The 24,215-nt window shown below is 50.3% G+C and overlaps 1 protein-coding gene across 1 annotated transcript in view; it reads right to left on the bottom strand.

The window, feature by feature from the left end:
* Positions 1 to 24,215, bottom strand: part of HS3ST3B1 (heparan sulfate-glucosamine 3-sulfotransferase 3B1) — a 42,592-nt gene that overhangs the window by 4,284 nt on the left and 14,093 nt on the right. The gene's annotated exons all lie outside the window — the stretch shown is intronic.

Below are 24,215 nucleotides of genomic sequence, written 5' to 3'. Positions count from 1 at the left end.
TGGGTTGTACCAGCATCACGTGACCACTGGCCAAACACCGTCACTGTGAAAGGCACACCCACAGGCCACAGAACAAGCACATAGCAGCCCCCCAAATGGGTGAAATCAGATGAAGTATAATTGATGCAAACTTGCCAAGAGGAAATTCCCAAGATGCAGCTCTAGAAGCCTCCAAAACTCATTAGATTCCATTCGAAAAGAGATGTGAATGATCTCTCAGCGGAATTTAAACAAAACTAAGCAGGCAAAGCTGCCGCCGGCAGGAGGAAAGACAGACATGGTATCTGGACCCCAGAGCCGCTTTGTGTGGAGATTAGCCCTGAAAAATCACACACTACAAGGATGTTAGACTGCACCTGAACTGCTCCCTGAGTCTCACCTTCCTAGTATGAGAAATGGGAATGGTTTCCAGCCGCTGCTTTCAGTTGTTGGGGCGGGGGGGGGGAGGTTGGGTGGTAAAACTGAAGTGTTTCGCTTAACAGTTAAGCCCTGTGAGCATGGACATCAAACCCATCTCAGCTCGGCCACTTAGAAGCTGTGCCGCTTGGGGGGAGGGGCAGGGACTGAATCCACACCACAGCAGCAACCTGAGCCACGGCAGCGACAACACCAGGTCCTTAACCCACTGAGCCACCAGGGAACTCCAAGCAATGTTCTCTTGAACAGCTTCCCTTCTGGCCTTCTTTCCTGCACTGTAAAGATGAGGACAGTAAATAATACCAACCTCATGGGAGTTTTGTGAGGATTAAAACAATGAATGACCATAATTCGCTTTCAACGTGCCTGACCCACATCACCTATTCCATATCTGTGAGCCGCTGCTACTCCCATTATTACCATCAATCACTCTGATGGTTCACAAGACTGCCTGCTGCACATAGTGGGGGCACGCTGAGCATGTGTGTGTCCGCACTGGTGTGTATCCATCCCAGGAGACGTGCCACCCAATTGGACACTGAGGCGTGGTCACAGATGTACAGCCTTCCCTTAGCCATGGGATAGAAATTGCTGATTGATTCCTACCCAGGCCCAGGACTTTGAGAAAAAACAATTTCCACATCGTTCTGGATCAAACATTTACCTCTCAGTAGGACATTCTAAACTTCCAGCCTTAAGCCATCCCTAACCTACTGGGACCGAAATTCCTCTATGGAGACATTAAGAGAAACGACGATATAAACTCTATGGCACCAGCCACAACGGTCACCCAGTTAGAAGCAGGAGCTTCTTCCTGAAGGAGCACTGCCTTGCAGCCTGCAGCCGCCGGCTTAAGCTTAAGCTGGATTGACCTACTTTGCCCATTAACTGTTTAGATGAACAGGGCAGTGTCATCCGGCTAATGTAATGGGGGGGCAGTCAGGGGAGGCCCAGCTCTCACCTCCATTTGCGTTTCCCTCAAAAGCACATCTGATCGAGTCCAAGTTTTGCCCTGTGTTTGGCCCATCTGCACCTGGATGAGCCTCCAAGAAAGGGTTTAACCTTCAGAATCCAAGTGCTACCACGATGACGGAAGGAAATCCAACCCTCACAGTTCTCCAGGGCTGCGGGAGCTGGGGCGGGTTAGGGGTCTGTCTGCAGAGGGGCCGCCTGACACCCCCACATGGGCTCTGAAGCCCAGCTCCGGGCCTGAGCCTCAGCACCCCCAATTGAGGTGTGTGCCCTCCCCTGTCCCGGCTTCCGTCTTCTTGTCCGCCCCTGGGGGTCTCTGGAGGACTCTCATTCTTTGGTACCCAGCCTAGTGCCAGGGAAATGCTGTCATTCTCTTGTGTGGACAGTGCTGGGAAAGGGTGTCAGGAAGCTCTGTACACAGAGACTGGTCACCCTGGCCCTGGTTCCACCCCTCAGAGGGGCGAGAAAACAGGGGGGCCTCACTGCCCTCCAGTCCAAAGGTGCAGCCTCCTTGGCAATGAATAAAGGGTCCCTGAACCTCGGGCAGATTCCTGGGCATCACTGCCTCTGGCCACCCTCTCCATCCTGGGGGACCAGCTCTGAGGGACGCTTTCTCCCCAGGACAGTCCAGAGTTTGCACACATATGTCAGAAAGCACTCGGGGGGCCTCAAGACTTTCTATGATTATCAAATAACAGCCGGGGGGGCCTGCTGCCACCAGCCCCAGCCTACGGCGGGCTCACGGCATTGTCCCCTGGACAAGCTTGGCGCAGACACCGGTGGCTGGTGGGTGAGAGGCACAGCTGGGTTCTCCATCATTTTGACAAATGTGTCTACTGGGTTCTGGGGGCACTTGCATGGGGAAGGTATGGGGGTAGAGTCTACACCACCCCAAATATGTCTCTTTGGCATAAGGCTGATTTTTGTTTTTTTTTTTGTTTTGGGGTAAAGAAACAACAGATGTAGGAAAAGCTCTGAAAACCAGTGAAAGTTACCATCTTGTAAGAGACTTAACATTTGTAAGGGAAATTCTCTTCTCTGTACCAGGAAGAGAAGAATGGCAAAATATCTGGAAACTCCTATTAGTGGAGAAGGACCGCTGAAACCTGCATCAAGGGGGCTTTTCCCCCGCCGCCTCCGGAACTGCCCCCCACATCTTTTGTCTTTAGCTGGAGACAGTATTTAAGGTTGTGCCTGGCAGCACCTTCTGCGCAGTTACAGGCAAGTCCCCTTTCCGCTTCCAGCTGATCTTCTCCCATCCCGCCCCCACTCACCTACCCTCCCAGCCTGGTCCTGGAGCCGCCTCCTCCCTCCCCTCGCTGGCCAGGCTCCCCTGAGCCAGCCGGGGGTGACTCAGAGAAGAAAGGAGGGGGCACGGGTGAGGGCAACACGCTCACGTGGGCCCTGCATGCCCACCCCAGCGAGGCCTCCCTCCCAGGCCAGCGGGGAGGGTGCGGCTTAATTGAGTAGCTCATTAGGAAACCGATAGTCACAGGTAATAATTACGCGTTGCTCTGGGCTCCAAGAGGCACTTTCCCGCACACTCGGATCTAATCCCTCCAACAAGACTTTGAGCAGGCATCGCGTCCCCAATTTGCTTATTAGGACAGAGCGGGGCTGACCAGGCGCTGAAACCCCAGACCCCAGCACTCGGACGCCCCTCACCCCAGGCTTCCTTGTATTTCCTGCTTGAAAGAAGGTCCCTAGAACCACACACCTGTCCTCCTTTAAAGAGATAACCTGTATTTTTTCCTCTCGTTCAGAGATTAGCATCTTAATAATAGGGATTCCAGGGCTAGAACCAGAAGGCTGCCATCATAATTGTTCAAAGATGAGTCAGATTTCCAAACAATAGATCGGGTAGGTTCACACATTTCTGCTGGGAACTACCTCCTACGGGGGCTGGGGGCGTGGTCAGGAAGCCCCTCCCCTCGATGCCCCGCCCCCTGTCCCCAGCCACCACCTGGGCGGGAAGGGATGGTTCTTTGCCACCTGGCCCATGTCCCCCAAGGGTGCTTGTGAAGCCATTGGGGCTGGATGCTCACACACCCCCAAACTGTCCCTCAGGACAAGCCCAGGGGACATGAAGGAGAGATGAGCGGTGACGCCGAGGACACTCAGGACTGGGGATGACAAGCCCAGTGATCTTCCTGGAGCACCAGGGCCTCACGGAGCTGGGCCACACAGCAGAAAACTCTTAAGAAAGAATGGTGTCCCTCGGTGGGGGCCTGATTGGGTCCGGGGAACTCGTCACGTGGGCCCCACCCCAGACCCACCAAATCAGGCCCGGGCGGGTGAGGCCAACTCTGGAATCCTTCCCACCATGCTGACCCACAGCCGGACTGGAAATCGCCACCCCAGACATCTGGCCTGCCATCCGCTGTGCCCTCAGCCATCTCTGCGCCTGATGCCACGCGTGCGTGCACCTGCTTGGAGGTGCTGAGTAGGGACAGAGGCCACCACAGTGGAAAAAAAAAAATCAAGGAAATAATACCGTGACCAGGACAAAAGCTGTTCAGCTAAGCCAAGACTTGTGATTTGAGTCAAAGGCCTAGAGTGAAATCTAGAGAACTCGAGAGTCTCCCGCTGGAAGAAGACCAGGCCCCAGGGGAGTGGGGTGACAGCCGCCAGTGGTCTGCAAACTGCAGAGAAGGAACGCAGCAAACAGAATGAAGAAAGTACAGTCTGGCTCCATGCAAGTGAAGAAATGGATGTCTGCTGCCCCTCAAGAGACGCATGTGTGCACACACACACACACACGTGTGCACAGACACACACGTATGCACACAGACACACACAAATATCTACCGATACACACTGGCACGCACATAGATACACAAAGTGAATTATCAAACACAAATCGGGCCCCCAGTAAAACAAAATGAGACAAACTGGAGGAACTGGAACAAACATAAGGCCATCCCTACCCGTGTGATGATGAGAGACTGCCAGATGCATCTAATCCTTTCACTGTCAAAGGTTAGATAATATCAACATCAACAGAAGAAAGAAAAACAAACAGGTGAGGAACAGTACACATCTCAGATTATCTGATTTATGCTTTTGCCAAATGCGTGGCTTAAAATGAAACTAAGTTCTTTATTAAAAATCCTGTGAAATGAGTTCTTTATTAAAAAATCCTGTGAAATGAAGGCAAATTAATGTCAGAATGACCACTGGGCTCTTTTCCTCTCTCCTAATATTGTGGCAGGTGGATGAGAAGGATGTCCAGGGTCAGGTGGGAGGGTTTAGAATCTCAGCCCCAGGTCCCAACCCTCACCTGTACCTATGCCTTCCCCAGACTCAGAAGTCAGCTCAGAGCTGAGCTCGCTGCCCGCAGAGTTGTCTCCCCTGGGGACTGGCTGTCACGGGCTCTGGAGAAGCTCTGCGTTTATAGCTGAAACCCCAAGTATCAGTGGGGCTCTGATGTGTTACTGCCAGAAGCAGGCTGTTAAAAACCAACCTTCAGTGCCATTCCACCCCTGGGCGCCTATCCAGAGACATCTCTAGTTTGAAAAAATACATGCACCCCAATGCTCACAGCAGCACTAGTCACAACAGCCTAGACATGAAGCTACCTAACTGTCCATTGACAGACCAATGGATAAAGAAGATGTGGTGCATATACACAATGGAATACTACTCAGCCATCAAAAAGAATGAAATGATGCCATTTTAGCAACATGGAAGGACTGAGAGATGATCATACTAAGTGAAGTTGTCAGGAAGAGAAAGACAAATACATATGATATCATTTATGTGAAATCTTAAAAAAAGATACAAATTAACTTATTTACAAAACAGAAATAGACTCAGACATAATAAACTTATGGTTACCAAAGGGGGAAATTGGCCGCCGGTGGGGGATAAATTTGGAGTTTGTGAGTAACATACGTACTGCTATGTATAAAACAAATAAACAGGGACCTACTGCACAGCACAGAGAACTCCCTTTAATATCTTCTAATAACCCTTCAGGGAAAAGATCTGAAAAATTATATATGTGTGTGTGTGTAAATGTATATACGTGTATGCTTTGCTGTACATTTGAAATTAACACAACACTATAAATTAACTATATTTCACCTAAAAAAATGAAAAAAAAAAATCTTCAGGCCTACATGTTTAGGAAATTTGAATGAACCAGAGACGTTCTAAGAAGCCCTATACTTCTGATGTTCTCCAGGGGCAAATGTTGCCCTGATTTTCTTTTCTGCCTCTTTGGATGGCACGCTGCTCCCGGGCCCCAGCAGGTGAACTTATTGTTTGGACTGGCAAACTGCACGGCAGTTAAGAGGGAGATTATTAAAATGGGTGTAACCTCAAGCACTAGAGCCAAGCAGATCCCAAGACCCCGACTCAAAACAGATGATGGACGTGAACAAACTTGAACTTCAGTGAAAAGCTGCAAGCCACATCGGGTGAGGGGAGGCCCATCTCCCCCTCAGACTGAGGACAAGGGGAAGAGCCAGGGGAACAGCCAGCTCCTCCCCCACTGAAAGAAGGACCTCCTCTGCCTTGGTTACGGAAATACTCTACGGACCTCCAACAAAGATCTTTTCTTCTTCTTTTTTAAAAAAATCTACTTTTTGGAGTTCCCGTTGTGTCTTAGTGACAACGAACTCGACTAGCATCCACGGGGTTTCAGGTTCAATCCTTGGCCTCACTCAGTGGGTGAAGGATCCGGTGTTGCTGTGGCTGTGGTGCAGGCCAGCAGCTGTAGCTCTGATTCAACCTCTAGCCTGGGAACCTCCATATGCTGCAGATGCGGCCCTAAAAAAAAAAAAAAAAAAAAAAAAAAGCAAAAATAAAATCTACTTTTTTGTGTGTGTGTCTTTTTAGGGCCGCACTCGCGGCATATGGAGGTTCCCAGGCTAGGGGTTGAATCAGAGCTACAGCTGCTGGCCTGCACCACAGCCACAGCAACGTGGGATCCAAGCCAGGTCTTCAACCTATACCACAGCCCACGGCAACGCCGGATCCTTAACCCACTGAGCGAGGCCAGGGATCGAACCCGAAACTTCATGATTCCTAGGCAGGTTTGTTAACCACTGAGCCACGACGGGAACTCCAATAAAATCTACTTTTTAAGGGGCATACAGTAAAATCATCCTTCTTGGTGTCCAGTTCTATGGACTCTGTCTGACAAATGCATCGAATTAACAGCTAGCTTCACATCAAGATACAGAACAGCTCTGTCACTTGAAAACCTCTTCCTTGTGCTGCCCTTTTTCCAACGAAGATCTTAAAGCAAACCCTTTCCACAAGACAAATCCCCTTCCAAAGAGCCAGAGGCTGCCCAAATCCTTGTTGTGATACTGTTGGGAGGAGAATATTGACTGAAAACAGAAAGTGGTCAGTGGCGACTTAGACATTCTGACATTACATATCTGTTTACAGTTGCTTAAAAAAAAAAAAAAAGAAAGAAGGGACATGTTTTCATGTAGGTCTCGGCCACTCTTCCACTTCTGGGTCTGCTCCTCATTGGCCTGTCCCCCTGGCCACGTCCCTGCCTTTTCCAGGCCTCAGCTTCCTGGTCTGTAAATGAGCACGGCCGAGGAGGTTACCTTCTGATAAACTGCTCTGAGGACAATCCTGGGGGCACAGGCCAGGATATCATAAAGCCACATCATTTTTAGCTGTTCCCAAAGCCTGTGTCCAGCCCTGAGAATTAAAAAAAAAAAAAAAAAAAAAAATCCCACAGGAGTGCAGGGAGTTCCCTGGTGGCTCAGTGGGTTAAGAGTCTGATGTGGCTGCACACTGCAGCGGTGTAAGTGCATCACGACCAATGGACCACTCTGCTGGGGGTGTCAGCAGTGGGGAGCAAGAGGCGTGTGGGAACGCTGTGAACCCAAGTGCCTGTGCTTGTTTCCGAGACTTTGCCCTTTTCACTCAATTTTGCTATGATCCTAAAATGGCTCTAAAAAAATAAAATCTGCTATTAAAGACAAAACAAAACCAAATAACCCTGCAATCCCACCTTTCCTTGGTTTCCTGTCTAGGGGCTAGGGTTTGGGAAGGATGGGGCCACGCCCCTCACGCCCTCAGCCTGGCGCAGGTGTACCACGCGTGTGCAGTCCTTTCCCCAGGCTTCCCTGCCTCTCTGGGGGACTGTCTGTGCTGGCTCTTTCAGCCCCAACCATTCAGGGAGAAAGCAAACCCTTTTTTTTTTAAATGTTTTGTCTTTTTAGGGCCCCACCCTTGGCACATGGAGCTTCCCAGGCTAGGGGTCAAATCAGAGCTATAGCTGCTAGCCGTCGCCAGAGCCACAGCAACGCCAGATCTGAGCCACATCTGCAACCTACACCACAGCTCATGGCAACACCGGATCCCTAACCTACTGAGCAAGGCCAGGGATTGAACCTGCGTTTTCATGGATGCTAGTCAGATTCGTTTCTGCTGAGGCAGGATGAGAACTCCAGGAAAACCTTTCCTCTCGAGGAAAACCGAGGTTGCCAAAGGTAGCCCGTCTTAACTGATGACAGGCAGGACAAGGCACCAGAGAGCAAACCTCCTGCCTTGAAAATAGAGGCAAACAACTCAACAAACAAACAAGACCTAGCAAGTCTTGGGTTATGGGGAGGGTGCTCATGGGCAGCCCAAGCCCCTCCCTCAGCCTCCCTCCAGGGCTGCAGGCTCAGGGCCACCCAGCCTGGTCCCCTAGGGAAGGACATTAGCCTTAGGGGAGCGGGGTGCCTCCATCTCTCCATCACGGAGCCCAAGATGGCACTCAGTCGCAACCTGCCAAGGGCAGAGAGGGCAGCTGGGGGCGTGGCGGGGAGGGGACCCATCCAAGAAACAAACTGCAGGTGGTCCTGGAGGTGACAGATGCTGGCAGGTCGGGAAGAGGAGGCATGTCCCCAGGCTTCCCCAGGTCCTTGCTCGGTGCTCTGAGCCAGAGTTGAAGCATCTTCAAAAGAAAAACCGGGGAGAAGGCAAAGAGGAGGCCCCAGGGCCGTTACAGTCCTGCTCCGAAGGGTTTCTGCAGTGACAGGTGAGGGGAAGCTGGTCTCATCTTTTGTAAAGGTCCAGTTACCGGCCCTGAACATACATCCCCGTGGGCACCCCAACTCTCCCTGGGGTGTCGTCTTTCTACTTGTGACCTTATAAATTAGCATGGGCTTCGGGGGTGAAGACACCAAGCTCCAGCCTTGAAGCTTCCACCTCCTAAAGAAAGATGAGACCCGGGGGATGAGAAAGGAACTCTCCCAGCAAACTTGACTGTCAGCTGTTCCTGAGACTTGTAACTGTAAGTCGTCACCCTGGGAAGTTTCTTCTTCAAAGCGGGTTTTCTTCCCAGGGGAGGAGAGGGGAGGGGGGGAGAAAGATGTGCCTGGCTCTGCCCCTTCTTATCTGGAACCTTCTTCCTTTGTAGGAAGTCTCCGAGCCCACCAGCTCTGTGCTCCCCTTCAAAGGCCACATCTCCATAAATAATTATCTCCATTTGGGGGAGATGTTTGCATATCAAAGAACTCCTTTGGGAGGGTTTGAAATAATTTAAAATGAAATTGTAAATAGCCTGTTGTTCTGAGGGTCTCGCCCAGTCTCAGGAGCAGTTGGGTTACCGGAAGTGATGTCATGATTCCTTATAAAGTTTGCTGGGTCTTTTTACTCTCCCTCTTTTTTTTTTTTTTTTTAAAAGGTAATGGGTAGGAAAGAAGAAAAATCACAAAGGATGCGCTCCCCAGACTCCCTCCTCCTGCCCCCCTCCTTTCAGCCCCCAACCTCCACCACAAGGATTTGGCCTCCATTGTCCTGGAATTTCAATACTGCTCCGAAAGTGAAAAGCCTTTGAATGCCATAAGGGGGCGGGGCTCAAAAGAGCATCCCACTCCTCTGGGTCAACTCAAGATTCCTTTCATTTTGGCAGAATCCTCTGTTATAGACCCTGCTTCACAAAGGCTGGAGTTCCTGTTCCTGGAAGGGGCTGGGGGGAGGGGGGCGTGGGGGGAGGGTTTCAATTAAAAGCTAATAGCCTTTTGTGTCCGAGCTCTCTGGGGCATTGCTGGTGTTTACTGGACCTCACTGTGTGCAGGGACAAATCAGTGAAATCAGAGTAATCTGTGTCCCATTTCCTGAAAAAGAAAAAAAAAAAAAGAATTTTTTTTTTTGGATGGGTAAAAAGAAAGAAGAAGTTTTCTGGGAAGCACACTCTTTAGAAAGTAAAATCAGCCATGCCGTTGGGCAGAGGAGGGCAGAGCCGAGGACCGGAAAGAGGGGAACGAGACACAGAGTCCAGATGTGGAAGGGCTGCCAGGGGGCACTTCTGCTCTTTCCTGCTTTGACAGATTCTTCTCTGTGTAGACCTGCCGGCTCTCAGCTCTGATCCACGTGGGGTTTCAGAAGCTCTGATCCGTGTGGGGTTCCCAGTCTGGAACAGGCTCCTCTTCCCTGGGGTGGAGGGAGGGAATCCCAGCTCTGCCAGGGTTACTTCCCTGGCAACAAAGGGCCAGCCTCAGGCAGGGACACTGGCTGGTGTGTTTCACTTGCTCCTGGAAATCCTCTCCCTTCTCCCTGCTTCATCCCATGAAAGGCCACCTGCCCTGTGCCCTTGACCATAACGAGCAAATGTTTGTAAACAGGCCCTCACCCTAGAGCTTCTGAACCACTGGGCACTACCAGCCAGCAGAGGGTGGATAAAAGTTACTTCCCCACCAGGGCAGCTCTCCATCCATTGGGAGTGAAAGCACAGGGGGCCATGGACACATGAAGCCCTGGGCTCTGGCTCCTGCCCTGCCACTGACCAGAGCCCAAGACTTTGGCCAGGGCACTTAAAGCTCTGCGCTCAGTTTCCCATGCATAAAAATTCATGGATTGGTTTAAAAGGATGTCCTGAGGCTCTGAGATTCCAATCTCCATCTCTCCCACGGCACCCTCATGCCACCTCTTGCTCCCGCCAGCAGGAAGGTTGGCACAAGTTGGTAAAATAGAACCTATATAAATATTTGATGATTGAATATGTACAAAGGGCACCTCAGGGATTAGATCAACTCCAAGAGTGCAGCTCAGATGGAGCCCAATGTCGAGAGTATCCTAAAATGAGGCAGCCACTTGTGAGACAGCCTGGTGCCTGGTGGCTTAGAAAGAAAAGTGGGGTTCAAGATCAGATCTATAAAATGGGGGGATCTGTCCTGCTTATTTTACAAAAAAAAAAAAGAGAGACTCAAAAGTAGTTCATATGTGAATCAGCTCTTAAAGCAGCCAAATCCTACTGAAGAGTAACAGGGAATGAACCCCACTCATGTCCCCTCTATATTATCGCTTTTGACTTATGGTTCTAGCTTTGAGGGGCATTTCTAGGGAAATCATGCTACAGAAAAAGAAACTGCACACTGGTTCTTAAATGCAAAGGCTCGAATAAAATATTTGAAAACTCTGTTTCCTGAAATTCTTCACTTGTGCTACACGAAGGACCCCCTGTTTGGACTTTCCCTCTTAGGCCCCTAGTAGGACCTTGGAGACAAAGAAAAACCACACGCCGCTTCTTGGGTTGACATCCCTGAGACGATGTGATGAGCCAAGCCAAAGAAGAATGGGAAATGAGGCAGTCTTTACTGTGAACACATCCTGCTTTGGAGGATCCTTCCTTCCTTCCTTCCTTCCTTCCTTCCTTTCCTTCCTTCCTTCCTTTCCTTCCTTCCTTCCTTCCTTCCTTCCTTCCTTCCTTCCTTCCTTCCTTCCTTCCTTCCTTCCTCTCTCTCTCTCTCTCCCTCTCTCTCTCTTCTCTTTCACTGGGCAGAGAATGAGGTTTACATGAAGTCAAAAGAGCCAGTTTAGGGGCAAGGGTCCATCTGAGGCGGATAAAAAGAAACAACCCAACTGCAGACACCAGATGCTCAGAGTGAAGACTTGATATAATCCGTTACCTCCCTGCCTCCTGACTCTGAGGAGGCCAGTCAGAGTCTGGGATGAGAGAAATCCCGGTCAGCTCTTAAGTCCAAGACAACGGCTCCGTCCTGCTCCCCACTTTCATTCGGCTTGAGCAACAGACCCCTATTTTATGGTTATCAACTGAAAACAGTATAAAGTGAATTAGGTCAATAAAAACCCTGAGACATAAGTTTGAGTGAAGCTAAACCGAAAGGAAATGAGAGCAAATAAACTTCCCTTATCACAGGCTTTAAATAGCTCAGGAACATTTTAGAGAAGAAAAGAGGCATTTTCTACCCAGAGAGAACATCCGTGGAAGTGTAGAAACCTGGAGACACTGCGGACAAAGAAAAAAAAAAGGCTGTTTCTTATCTTGCACGACTCTCAGCAGTGGCACTGAGCTCTTCCCTTGGGTCTGACCTAGTGCTTGAAGCTGATCAGGTGTCTCGAGGAAGGAAGTGACAGGGCGAGGACACCCATCAGAATCCCCGCCCCACCCCACCCTTTTTGGAACCCTCAGCTGGGAAGTATGGGAACTTCCCAGGGGCAATTCAGGAGGAGAAGAAAGGTAAGGGCAACCTCCCCAAAGTCACATCCCTTCAGTGTCATGCTCACCAGTTTTTAAATAAAAACCAGGCATCTGTAACAGACCATTACTATGCAGGGTCCAACTTGCCCAGGTGTCTCAAGTCCAAAGAGAGAAGAGATGGAAAGTCTTGGCAGCCGAGGCTCTGCTCACGTTTTTTGCATTATTGCTCCCATTCTATGAGAGCTTCTTGGTAGATGATGCTGCTGGACCAGTGAGTCTTAGAATTTCCAGCAATTCTTCAGTGCTTGAGACAAAGCCTCCCTCCCCCACCCCACAGCTCTCACCAGGGAACAAAACTTGTGAGCACCGGGGAGATCAAATAACCCAGGGGTTAGTGAGAGAGCGGCTAAGCATCACAGGCCAGATTAGCCTCTTACCTGCATCAGCCCTTGAATGAAAAACTAACCCTGTAACTATTTTTGAAGCCCAATGCTGATTTCTAGGAACCAAATGTTTGCTTGACTCTTATTGCCGAGCATGTTTTGTTTTCTAGGTGTTTGGACTGTGAATTGTCGTGCTTTTTATCGTCCGAAGAAATACAAGAAAAACAGCAAACCACCTGGTATGTGAAGCACTGGGAAATAATGTGCTGAATGCACACATCCATGGATGCATGAAAGGAAGTGAACTAGCAATGCTTAAAGCTAATGACCGGAGGCCATGGTGCAAATATGTAAAAAGAATTGGGGGCCACCCGGGACCGTAAATTGCCATTTGGGCCAGGTCTGAACATGGAGAGCGTCTCAGGATCCTGACTCCCAAAGTGGTTCGTTCCAGAGCAACGATTACAGATGATCATAGCCATTACAGCACGTGACACAATGACATTCAGAGGTCAGGCACCTAAAGGTCTTGAGCTTGAGTGCAAAGCCCTGGCAAAGAACAAGTTCCTTATTTCACCTGCGGGACAGAAGCCAGCCTTTAGGGACTTCAGAACTTTGGGGATTTGTTGTTGTTGTTTGTTTGCTCGCTTAAGCCACACCCTAGGCATAGGGTCATTCCTGGGCCAGGGATCAAATCCGAGCCACAGCTGCAACCCACGCCACGGCTGCAGCAATGCTGTATCCTTTAACCCACGGCGTGAAGCCAGGAATGGAACCTGCACCTCTGCAGCAACCCATACCCCTGCAGTCAGAGTCTTAACCCACTGCGCCACAGCAGGAGCTCCTCACCAGCAAACTATGAGTGCCCCACCTCAGGTGGCAGGTAATAAACCACCTTCTCTATTCCAATGAACGAGTGATTGCAGTTAGTAGCAGTATAAAAAAAAAAAAAGACTGATGAGCTGATGTATATTCATTGTTATTTTACTTTTTTTGCTTTAATTATTAAAATGCATTTGCATTCATTGAGGGATGGTGGGGTGAGACACCCCAAATGTCTCTTCCTGGGTCGCAAGAAGAAGGCAGACTAGGAATGAAAAGGTAACCTGAATCATGGGTGGTTAAGGAATCAGTGACATGACAGCTAAACATCATGCGTGGGAATGACTCTTGCCTTCCAGGGGCTTACTGTGCAAGTGGAGAAAATTCCACATCCTGGAAGCTTGGCAACAGGTATCGTATTGAAACGTGAAAAGTTGTGTCCTTGGGGACATCTGACGCCTCCCTGAGCTGGCCCCAAGGGCAGGTGGAAGTGAAGAGGTTCGGGGACAAAAGGCACCTGACTGTAAGGAGACAGGACGGTGGTCAACCCACTGCACTTGGACTGAAAGTGGGTTTTGTTGGTGAGAAATAAGGCTACAAAGATAGAAAGACAGGATGGAACGGCCCCCTTTCCACTCTGCCCAGCCCTCCACCCTCTGCTCCCCCAACATCCTTCCAAAAGCCAAGCCTAGAAACCTTCACAGCTTCTTGTCATGTTGCACATGACGTTCCAGCTGCCTGGCCAGGAGTCTGCCCACCTTTCCCCAAGGATGTCCCATGTCCCCTGCCTTCCTTTCTCACCCTTCACCCCACCCAGGGGCAAGCCAAGCCCTCCTCCTTCTAGTACATTCCTACCCAGGCTGAGTTAGCGCTTCTAGCTCCCTTCTTACAACCCCTGCCCTCCCATCATCCTCCGTGCAAACACACACACACACACACACACACACACACGTTAGCATAACCTTTCTCCAGCTGCTATTACAGATCTCAAGGGGATTGAGGGCTGGACTCTGCCTTATTTGCACTGTGGCCAAAATAAACAGTTGTTAGATAAACGGAGGGTAAATGAATCAGCAAACAAATGTTAGCCAGAATGTGGATTCACTCTCAGAGGCAATGAGAAGCCACATCACATCAAATGTGGGAGACAAACCAGGAGTAGGGGGGACAGCACTCCCCAGCAGCACATTTTAAACAGATTTGGGTTTTAGCCGATGATAAATTCCATGAGGCTACAGAAGACTGACTGATACGAGGAAACGTAGAGAAATTGGGAATAAGCAGAAAAGACGAGCGGGTCTCTCTAGTAGAAATCATGCAGGGTGCTGTCTGGCGCCAGCTTTTTTATTGCCTTCAAGGTATCCTGCAACTCTCTCAACTATAGGTGACAACACAGCAGTGCAATACAATTCTTGACCACAGGCATGCAAACGAGCACTTTCTGATGGAGGTTCTGTGGGTTTCCTTCTCCAGCTCCGGACCACAGGGAAAAAGTCAGTTTCCCACCCATTTGTAAATTCATCTCAGCATTCCTTTATGCCAAGGAAACAGGTTCTTTTGACTTCTGCTTTGGCTCACTGGTAGCATCTGTCTGGTTCTCTCATTAGTAAGAAGAAAAATAAAACCCTAACATACTCATTAAGGAAATATAATCCTTAACATTAGAGTCCCCCCCCCCTTTTTTTTTTTAAAGCTGCACTTGCAGCAAAAGGAGGTTTCCAGGCTAGGAGTCGAATTGGAGCTGCAACTGCTGGCCATAGCCACACTCACAGCAAATCAGTCTGTGACTTACACCATGGCTCAGGGTAATGCTGGATCCTTAACCCACTGAGCAAGGCCAGGGATCAAACCCGAGTCCTCATGGATACTAGTTGGGTTTGTTACCGCTGAGCCACAACAGGAATTCCTAGAGTCATGATTTTAACCTTTTGCTTTTAAAATGTATCCTTTACCAAAAAGGCTAAGTGAGCCATGGGCTTTGTATAAGAGTGGTCTCTGAAAGAAGACGTGGTACAATGGACTACCATATAGCCACCAAAAAGAATGAAACATAGCCATGAGCAGCAACATGGATGGATCTAGAGATGCTCACACTACATGATGTAAGTCAGACAGAGAAAGACAAATACCATGTGATATCACCTATATGTGGAATCTAAAATATGACACAAATGAGTTCACCTATGAAACAAACAGACTCACAGACATAGAGAACAGGCTTGTAGTTGCCAGGAGGGAGCGGGGACAGTGGAGGGTTGGATGGGGAATTTGGGGTTAGCAGATGCAAAATGTTATATATACATATTTTTTGTCTTTTTAGGACCCCACTTGAGGCACATGGAGGTTCCCAGGCTAGGGGTCAAATCAGAGCTATGGCTGCCAGCCTACATCACAGCCACAGCAACTCGGGATCCAAACCGCATCTTCGACCTACACCACAGGTCACGCAACGCCGGATCCTTAACCCACGGAGCAAGGCCAGGGACTGAGCCCGTGTCCTCTGGATACTGGTCGGGTTCGTTAATCACCGAGCTATGACGGGAACTCCTAAACTGTTATGTTTAGAATGGATGAACAATAAGGTCCGACTGAACAGCACAGGGGATTCTATTCAATATCCTAGGATAAACCATAATGGAAAAGAATACGAAAAAGAATATATATACATATGATGGAAACCCTTTGCTGCACAGTAGAAATGAACCCAACACTGTAAATCAACTACACGTCAATAAAATAAATTTAAAAAGAGAAAATGCTGTCCAGGCCAGCGGCTGTTCCCCCATAGCATCCTCCTTTTGCAATGCCCCCCCACTTTAGCACCAAGAACATGATGCTTCTTTTGAGCAAACTGCTTGTTCGAGTGACTTGTGTCCCTGAGGCGTCTATGTGAAGGTCACCATGAAGCTGAAGGTCACGTCCACCATCAGTTGAGAGACACATCTTAGGCCAGCGCCTGGCTCCATCCTATTGGGTTGGACTCTCCTTGCTCAAGCTCACATTTTATGTGTTTGCGGCCCTTCAGGTGTCATTAAAAAACTGCCATTAAGTATGTGTTCAAGAACACGTACAAATGCAGTTCTGTAGAGCAGAACAGAAGTGCAACAGGATGGCTGATTCAAAAACGCACTGAAAGAAGGGGAAAAAAATAGCTTGCAACAGGTGAGAGATGGGAAAGACCTTTGTTTTTTTTTTTTTTTTTTGTCTTTTTGCCATTTCTTGAGCCGCTCCCGAGGCATATGGAGTTTCCCAGGCTAGGGGTCTAATTGGAGCTGTAGCTGCCGGCCTATGCCAGAGCCACAGCAACGCAGGATCCGAGCCGAGTCTGCAACCTACACCACAGCTCACGGCAATGCCGGATCGTTAACCCACTGAGCAAGGGCAGGGATCAAACCCGCAACCTCATGGTTCCTAGTCGGATTCATTAACCACTGCGCCACGACAGGAACTCCAGACCTTTGGTTTTTTGAGCAACGTGGACAGAGGGCCCATCCTGAGTTCACCCACACAAGCAGCAGCTTCTAGCCCAGTTCAAGTCGTGGGAGTCAGAACATACAGCCAGTTCATCCCAGGAGTGTCATGAACAAATGAGGATTCGGGGGGATGTGTCCACATGCAAAAAGCAGAAATGGAGGGAGTTCCCGTTGTGGCTCAGAGGGTTACAAACCTAACTAGTATCCATGAAGATGCAGGTTCAATCCCTGGCCTTGCTCTGTGGGTTAGGGATCTGGGCATTGCTGTGAGCTGCGGTGTAGGTCACAGATGCGGCTTGAATCTGGCATGGCTATGGCTGTGGTGGAGGCCCTCAGCTGTAGCTCTGACTGGACCCCTAGCCTGGGAACTTCCACATGCTGCAGGTGCAGCCCTAAGGAGCAAAAAAAAAAAAAAAAAAAAGTAGAAATAGAAGGTGAGTAATCACCACAGATGGGGAGCTAAGAAGGGCTTCCTGGGTCCAGAAAGGCCAGCTCTGGGCAGACAGGTCAGCCTGAGGGGTGGGGGTAGGAGCCTGCATCCCTGGGAGGCAGGCCAGAGGTGGGGGGTGAGGGGAGACCAATGCCCACCTCGGTGGTGTCTTCCATCCACAGACAAGACCAAATAAAGCTGCTACTTTCCCAAACGAATCCATGTCCAAATCGGGGGGCGGGGAACATTCAGCCCTAAGTCCGTGAGCAAACACCAGCTAAAGTGGAGAACAAGCCCTGCTCTCTCCCCTGGCTGTTTAGCACCTTTGGGAAATTAATCTGGCCCCAACTCCTCCAAAGACACTGCTCCCCTGGGATGGCCGAAAGAACTGAGATTAACACGTCCCTGGAAGGCAGGACAAGGTAACAAAACAAGGCATGGAATCAACTGACTGTATAAAGACACCTGAAGCTGGCACCCCACACATCCTTACTTTTTTCTGCTTGTTTTGGTTTAGGTTGAAGTAAAGTTGACTCACGATACTATATTAGTTCCAGGTGTACAACACACTGATTCATCACCTTTATAGATTCTACTCCATTTAAAGAGATGATAAAAACATTGGCTATATTCCCCGTGCTGCACAATATATCCTCGTGATTATTTATTTTATACAAAGTAGCTTGTCCTCTGAATCCCCTCCCCTTACTTGCCCCCCCCACGAGAAACCGCTAGTTTGTTCTCTGTGAGTCTGTTTCTGCTTTTTTTTTTTTGTCTTTTTTGTTGTTGTTGTTGTTGTTGTTGTTGTTGTTGTTGCTATTTCTTAGGCCATTCCCGAGGCATATAGAGTTTCCCAGGCTTGGGGTTGAATCGGAGCTGTAGCCACCGGCCTACGCCAGAGCCACAGCAACGCGGGATCTGAGCCGCGTCTGCAACCTACACCACAGCTCACAGCAACGCAGGATCCTTAACCCACTGAGCAAGGGCAGGGACCGAACCCGCAACCTCATGGTTCCTAGTCGGATTTGTTAACCACTGCGCCACGACGGGAGCTCCTGTTTCTGTTTTCTTATATTCACTGGTTTGTTTTATTTGTTTAGAGTCCACACAGAAGTGATCACATAGAGTATTTGTCTTTCTCTGACTTCTTGCACTCAGCATAACACCATCCAGGTCCATCCACGTTGTTGCAAATGGCAGAATTTCATTCTTCTTTCTGGCTGACTAATATTCCACTGTATACTTGAGCCATCTCTGTGACTCTGGAATTCCAAGAGATTTCCTCATGAGACAATAGAGGGCCTAACCAAGGAAGGACCCCCTTTCTTGGGCGCCCTCTTCCTCCCAAGAGAGAGGGTTCTCCTCTCATTCAGAACAGCAACAGGGCTTGTTAATGATTGCGGCAGGAGGTGACCCTCACTGATGGCACATTCCAGAGCTTCGCCCTCAGAGCGGGGTTCCTCCACTTTTCCAGGTTGCAGAGAATTTGAGAAAAAGGCTGGGCGCTCGGTGCAATGAGTGCAAGTGTGTGACACCCACACAGACCTCGGGACCCAGGTCCAGGGAGTTCACAGCCCCCTGAAGGCCACCCATTGGCCCAGGGGGAGGTCAGGTGATGGCACGACAGCCATGCACCAGCCACCAGCCAGCCAGCTGCTTGGCTGTCAAAAGCCCAGCGAGTATGTGTCATCAGGTGATCAGCGTACGAAGCACGGCAGATGCGTGCTCTCCATCCACGTGTGAGATCAGCATCAGCGTTAGGACCCCCGCACTCTGCTGACCCCGAGTGCTTTCCCTGAACTCCCTCCAAACAGGATATGCCTCTGTTTTCTGGTGACGGCGACATGATGAGCTGCCTTAATAGTGCCCTGCCCGTGCCCGTGGTCCTGTAAAGCCACAAAGACACTGCCCCTATGATGCTCTGAGTTCCTCATTAGGAAAGTTCCTCTGGAGGAGAATAAATAGGCCTCCTTGTCATCAGAAGATGGTTCTTTCGGAGCTCCGTGGTGGCTCAGCAGGTTATGAATTGGGTGTTGCCACTGCTGTGGCGTGGGTTCGATCCCTGGCCACAGAACTTCAGCGTGCCGTGGGCACAGTCAGAAAAACAGAAGATGAAGGAGAAGAGACAAGAGGAGGAAGAGGAAGAGGAGGAAGAAGAAGGGCTGGTTTCTTCAAACCTCCAGTTATAACATCAGTAAGACACGAGGACGAGATTTACAGCCTAAGGACTCTGGTCAGTAACACTCCTGCCGCCTTTGCTACCAGTAAGTCTAAGCAGTTGAGGTGACTAGACTTACCCCAGGGATCATTTCATGACGCGGGCAGAGGTCACATCACTCTGCAGTAGGCCTGACCCTGACAGAACACTGTCCATCGACTCACTTTAGTTAAAACAGAGAAGGCGACGAGGGTGCTCTCCTCCTCGGCCATCACGACGTCACCTCTACCGGGGGCTTCATCCACTGGAGGGGACGGGGTACCCAGGCCCTCGGGGAGCCTCCTGCTTCACTTCAGAGCCGGGAGAGTGAGGCTGAGGGGGTTAGATGGCGGGGCCCCAAATCCCGGGCCACGGCCCAGCAGGGACGCGGGCCTTAGGAAGTTGACCTCCGAACGTCACCTTCATGCCAGCTCTCAGCGGGTCTCAGAACCTCCGGGATTAAGATGCTGCAACACGGCAACCATCCTGCCAGACCAGCTGCCCCGTCGATGAGCAGCTGCCCCCTTCCAAGAGGTTTCTGCCTTTCCTCCCTTTCAGACAATCAAAAAATAAAAAGGTTTGGTTTTAAATCAATTTGGGGAATAATAAGGGTCCAACTTATAATGAAATAATATATATGTATTTACTCCATTATACATGGAGAAATATATATTTCACCACATATATATACACATCATATATATATTTCATCATATATATATATACACATATCACATCTACATGTTTCATCATATAAAAAAATATGGAGAGAAAAGTTACTGTAGAAAGTGGAACCCAAATCCCTCCTTGGTTCCTGTCCTTCTGCCTTTATTCGAGGAGCTGGTTTTTCATCCGAGCCGACTGACACACATGATCACAAAACTGAAAACTGTCCGCTTAGCCTTCCCCAAGCACAGCGCTAAGTCGGCCGTCACCATTCTGTATGGTACACTTCAGCCCTGGATTTTTGCAAGAGCACCTGTGTTCCGCAGGAAGAAAACACTAGCCCCAAATCCAGGACAAACACCACAGCAGACGGGGCCGGCTCCCTGCCGCTCTCCCAAAAGGCTCTGCCGGGGGACGCCCACCCTGCAGGGACCCAGGAAGGAATCCGATTTTCTCAAGGGGTGTTTCCAGCTGCCCTGAGGCCACCCCTCTGCTCTCCTTCTTTCTTTTTTAAACAACCCAGGGGTGCAGGGAGCAACGCAAGCTGCTGCCCAATGTCCAGAGGCCAGAAGTCAGGGCTCCAGTCGGCTTTAGAAGCGGGGAGATAGGCGGAGCTGTGCCAGGCTGAACCAGCCTCTCCAACTCAGAAAGACAGGCGGATAGATGAATCCTGCGAAGCCACTGAGCAGAGCCCCAGGAATGAGCCCGACAGACTGCCTCCTCTTCAAGCTCATTAACTATTTGAGATAACCATCACGCAGGGAGTCAGCTCTCAGTCGGAAATTCAATTAGCCTGGGGATCAACCAGGAATGTGGGGTGGAAAGTCTCTGATGAGGGACCCCTGGAACAACTCCACCACCATCACCCCCTGCTGCCCCCTGCCCCCCACCCCCGGCCAAACACCGCCCTTTCATCCTCCAAGCTGGCCCTTCTATGCAGTGTCCCTTCCGAAATAGCAAGAAAAACAGCACAGCAAAAGGGGCAAGAATTTCTTGTTTGGGTTTTTCAGATAGAAGTACAGTTCACTGGGCTTGCTCCTCGTATGATAACCTAAGGGATGAAATGGTCAGAAATGTGGCCTCCAAAAAAAAACAACAGAGCAAGAAAATGTTCAGATTAGAAAAAAAGGGGGGGCGGGAGGATGGAGAGACGCGGGATGAACACAGGTGTGCAGAGGCTTGCGCTCCAGGGAGGGGCAGCAGGCCCTACCTGCATGTTCGGAACAGGTGTGTGCCTGCAACGCCACCCCGTAATTACCAGGCTTGGCATTGGGCGCTGGCAACCGGGCCCTGCGCTGCTTCTAAGATTGCTGGAACCCAGCATCCGCGGGGCCATTCCTGCTGCAGGTCCCTGAGCTGAGAGGTGGAATCTCTAATTCCATGGCTTTGGGCTTTACCGTAAGGACAGGCTCCATCTAGGCCAACAAAGAGCACCCAGCTTAGAAGACATGGGTCCCAGAGCCCATCCTGAGAGGGTCCCAGTTGTTGCCTTTTTTTTCTGGGTGGCATCTTCTCTGATCACCAGCAAAAGCAATTCCTGTTTCACACTACTCAATGGCACCTTGTAAATCCCACTTTGAAGTTGAAATATGAGAGACAGAGATAAAAAAAAGAGAAAGAGAGAGACAGAGAGAGAGAGAGAGAAGGCGGGGGGAGAAAGATGCAGGATAAACTGTACTAATTACCCTTTGAAGTCACTGATGTTAAAGAGTCACTCACAAAACGCCTCAGTCCTCCCATTCTGCCTCACTCGCTTTCCTTTCTCCTCTGCTGGTCCTTTCTTGCATCCGCCACACTTTTTCACATAAACCTCCTTGGCTTTTCATGTGTGTTCCTTCTGCCAAGAAGACTCCCTTCCTCACTTGGTCTGTACACGAACTCCTATTCATCCGTCAAAACCTTGCTTGGTGTTACCTCCCCTCTGAGGCCTTTCCAGGAAAGACCCTCCTCCGCTCAGACAGATTTAATCACTCCTTCCTCTGAAATATTCCTTTGACTTGAGCATCCTTCTCTTTCTGCCTGCAACACCCATGACTGTATTTAGCCATCTCACCCTGTTTTCACTCCCATGCTCTATAGTCAGTCTCTGCAAAGCAGTCAGGCGTTTTCTAAAAAGCAGGCCATGTGGTAAAAATGAGTGGGGCCAACTGCCCCAAGCCCACAGCTGAACCTGAATGGTGCCACCACATAGGGAGTGTCTCTACCTGCGGTCGGGACCACTTTCGTGTCCGCCAGTGCCGGGTCCACCGCTCCAGCTTCTGGGACCCGCCCCCCATCTGCCACAGCTGGGGGCTGAGCAAGCACAGAGGACCCAGGCCCACAGGTGGCACCCCTGGCAGTTTCCGCCCCCTAAAGCCCCATCTAGGGTAAATGAGGTGGGTTGGATCAGAGTTCTCAGTGTGAACGAAGACTTAAGTCTCCAGGAAGCTGGCACACGTGCTCCCCGGCAAATGCTCCTTTTCCAGAACACAAAGAGCCTCGCGCCTGTCGTGTACTTCTGTTTCCAGCTGGGACTGGAAGAAAACAACCCTAAAAATAACTGTGACTGACACAACATCCCACCAAAGGGGACAGATGGAGAGAGATGGGCCCTGTGGCCCTGCTCACATGGCGGTCCCCTCACCGGGAGCCCCGGACCTCCATCTCCTGAGCCCACCCCTCAGCCAGCCTCTGGGTCCGGGAAATGCAGCTCCCACGTGGATCGGTAACTGCCCTCACTTTTGAGTGCTGATGTGGAAGGCTCCCAGATTCAGTTCCTGCACAGCAGGTGATGAGAACAGGGGAGAACCGCCTCAGAGATGCTGGCAGCTGGGAACCCAGCAGTTTCTCTGACCCGCCCAGGATTCCGAAACGGCCCACCCTTCTCCCCCAGCATCCTCTTCAGGCTCAGAAGTCCCCCCAAAGGAAGGACGGGGCAGCCGTCCAGCAGAACTGGGGACCTGGGGTCGAGAGGTAGAGGCAGGTGGCCCTGCCCGTGGGCTGCAGCCATCTGTCTTTTCCTCCAGTGTCTGGAATCCAGTTGGGAAGAATGGCTCTTTCCCCCAAAGCCCTTAAAGACAAGCACCCAAGCCACCCAGAGAGGCGACAGGAGAAGGGTGTGCGGTTTGGTAACGATGGAGGAAACACCGCCCCTCCCTTCTCCAGGGCACCATCAGGACAGACGCTTGTCCTTGAATTTGAGAGCCAGACAAACCATCCAGTGGGGCTGAGGAGGTCTCAGAAAACCATCTATATATTTTCTTGCTTTCTCTGCCTTGAGAGACCAGATTATTTTATTTTCCTCAAAAAGATAGTAACACATCTCAAATGCATAATTCATGTAAAGTCTGCATTTCTTTAGGATGGGAGGCTCTGCTGGTCCCCCAAAATCCCAGGAAGCCAAAGGCCCCACCTTCAACATAACATTTCACCTCCGAGCCAGTATCCTGGGCCCCTGCCCTATCCCCGACATGCGTGCCTAACACCCGGCCTCCTTCTGGGCCGTTCTCACAGAGCTGCTCTGCCCTGAATGCTTTCATCCACTTTCTGGGACAATCTAGCCAGCAAACTCCTATCCATGCTTCAAAGCCCAGCTCAATGATGCCCTCTCCTTGGGGCCCCATTTTCTCTGCTCCCACAGCATTTCTCGTTTTGTTCTGTTTTATGTCTCCCTACAGCCCCTTGACCAGGACAGTGGTTCCTTGAGGTGTCTGACAGTGGCTTAGCTTCTGATCTTCCCAAGTGCTCTTATACTGCCTGGCCCATCTCAAATGGTCTGGCGGATGAAATCGAATCATGGTAGCCTCCACAGTACTCCATCAGGAGTGCCCTCCAGACGCTGTGGTCATGACTTGGCAACAAGGCTGCATCCTTACTGCCTGATGTTCACAGGCCCCTCAGAAAGAGAAGGTAGTAGGTATTAAGTGTCTGGTTAAAAGATAGGTAACTTTATAGGAAAGGAAGTGTGATAAGAGTGAAAACCTATACGGAGCACGCCATCGAGGACCCCACTCTGGTGTGAAACTCTTCACCTCCAGCCCGTGGGAAGCGCCCTAGCCAGACACCCCCCCTATCGGCCCAGAGGCCAGGTGGGGGGCAGAGGGGAGGGGGGCCATGCAAACAAGCGTTCGGATTTCTCCAAATAGGAGCAGGAGTCCGTGGTAACTGTGTCAGGAGATAAGAAGATCGAGCAAAAGCACAGAGCATGGGGGGCGGGGGGGAAGCCAGATACTCCCGTAACCCAAGTTCTGTGCAAACAGGTAAATGAAGCCCCTATCTCTCTGGAAAAGGTTCCACTCACCTCCCTTCTGAGCAACGAGCAACGCTTAATCTGAATGTTCCCTTCATTCCTGGGATGTGTAGCTAAAGAAGGCTTTTAAGTGTTTCCCCTTGGCCCCAACACATAGAGGGGAAAACGCAAGCTTAAAAACAGGGATGGGGGACTTTGTTTTATGCTGGAGCCCTGCAGTTAGTTCTC

This window comes from Phacochoerus africanus, chromosome 14 (assembly GCF_016906955.1).
Source record: "Phacochoerus africanus isolate WHEZ1 chromosome 14, ROS_Pafr_v1, whole genome shotgun sequence".
In the NCBI taxonomy this organism is placed as follows: domain Eukaryota; kingdom Metazoa; phylum Chordata; class Mammalia; order Artiodactyla; family Suidae; genus Phacochoerus; species Phacochoerus africanus.
Note: the sequence above shows the minus strand (reverse complement) of the source record. Positions and strands in the feature narration are given on the sequence as shown.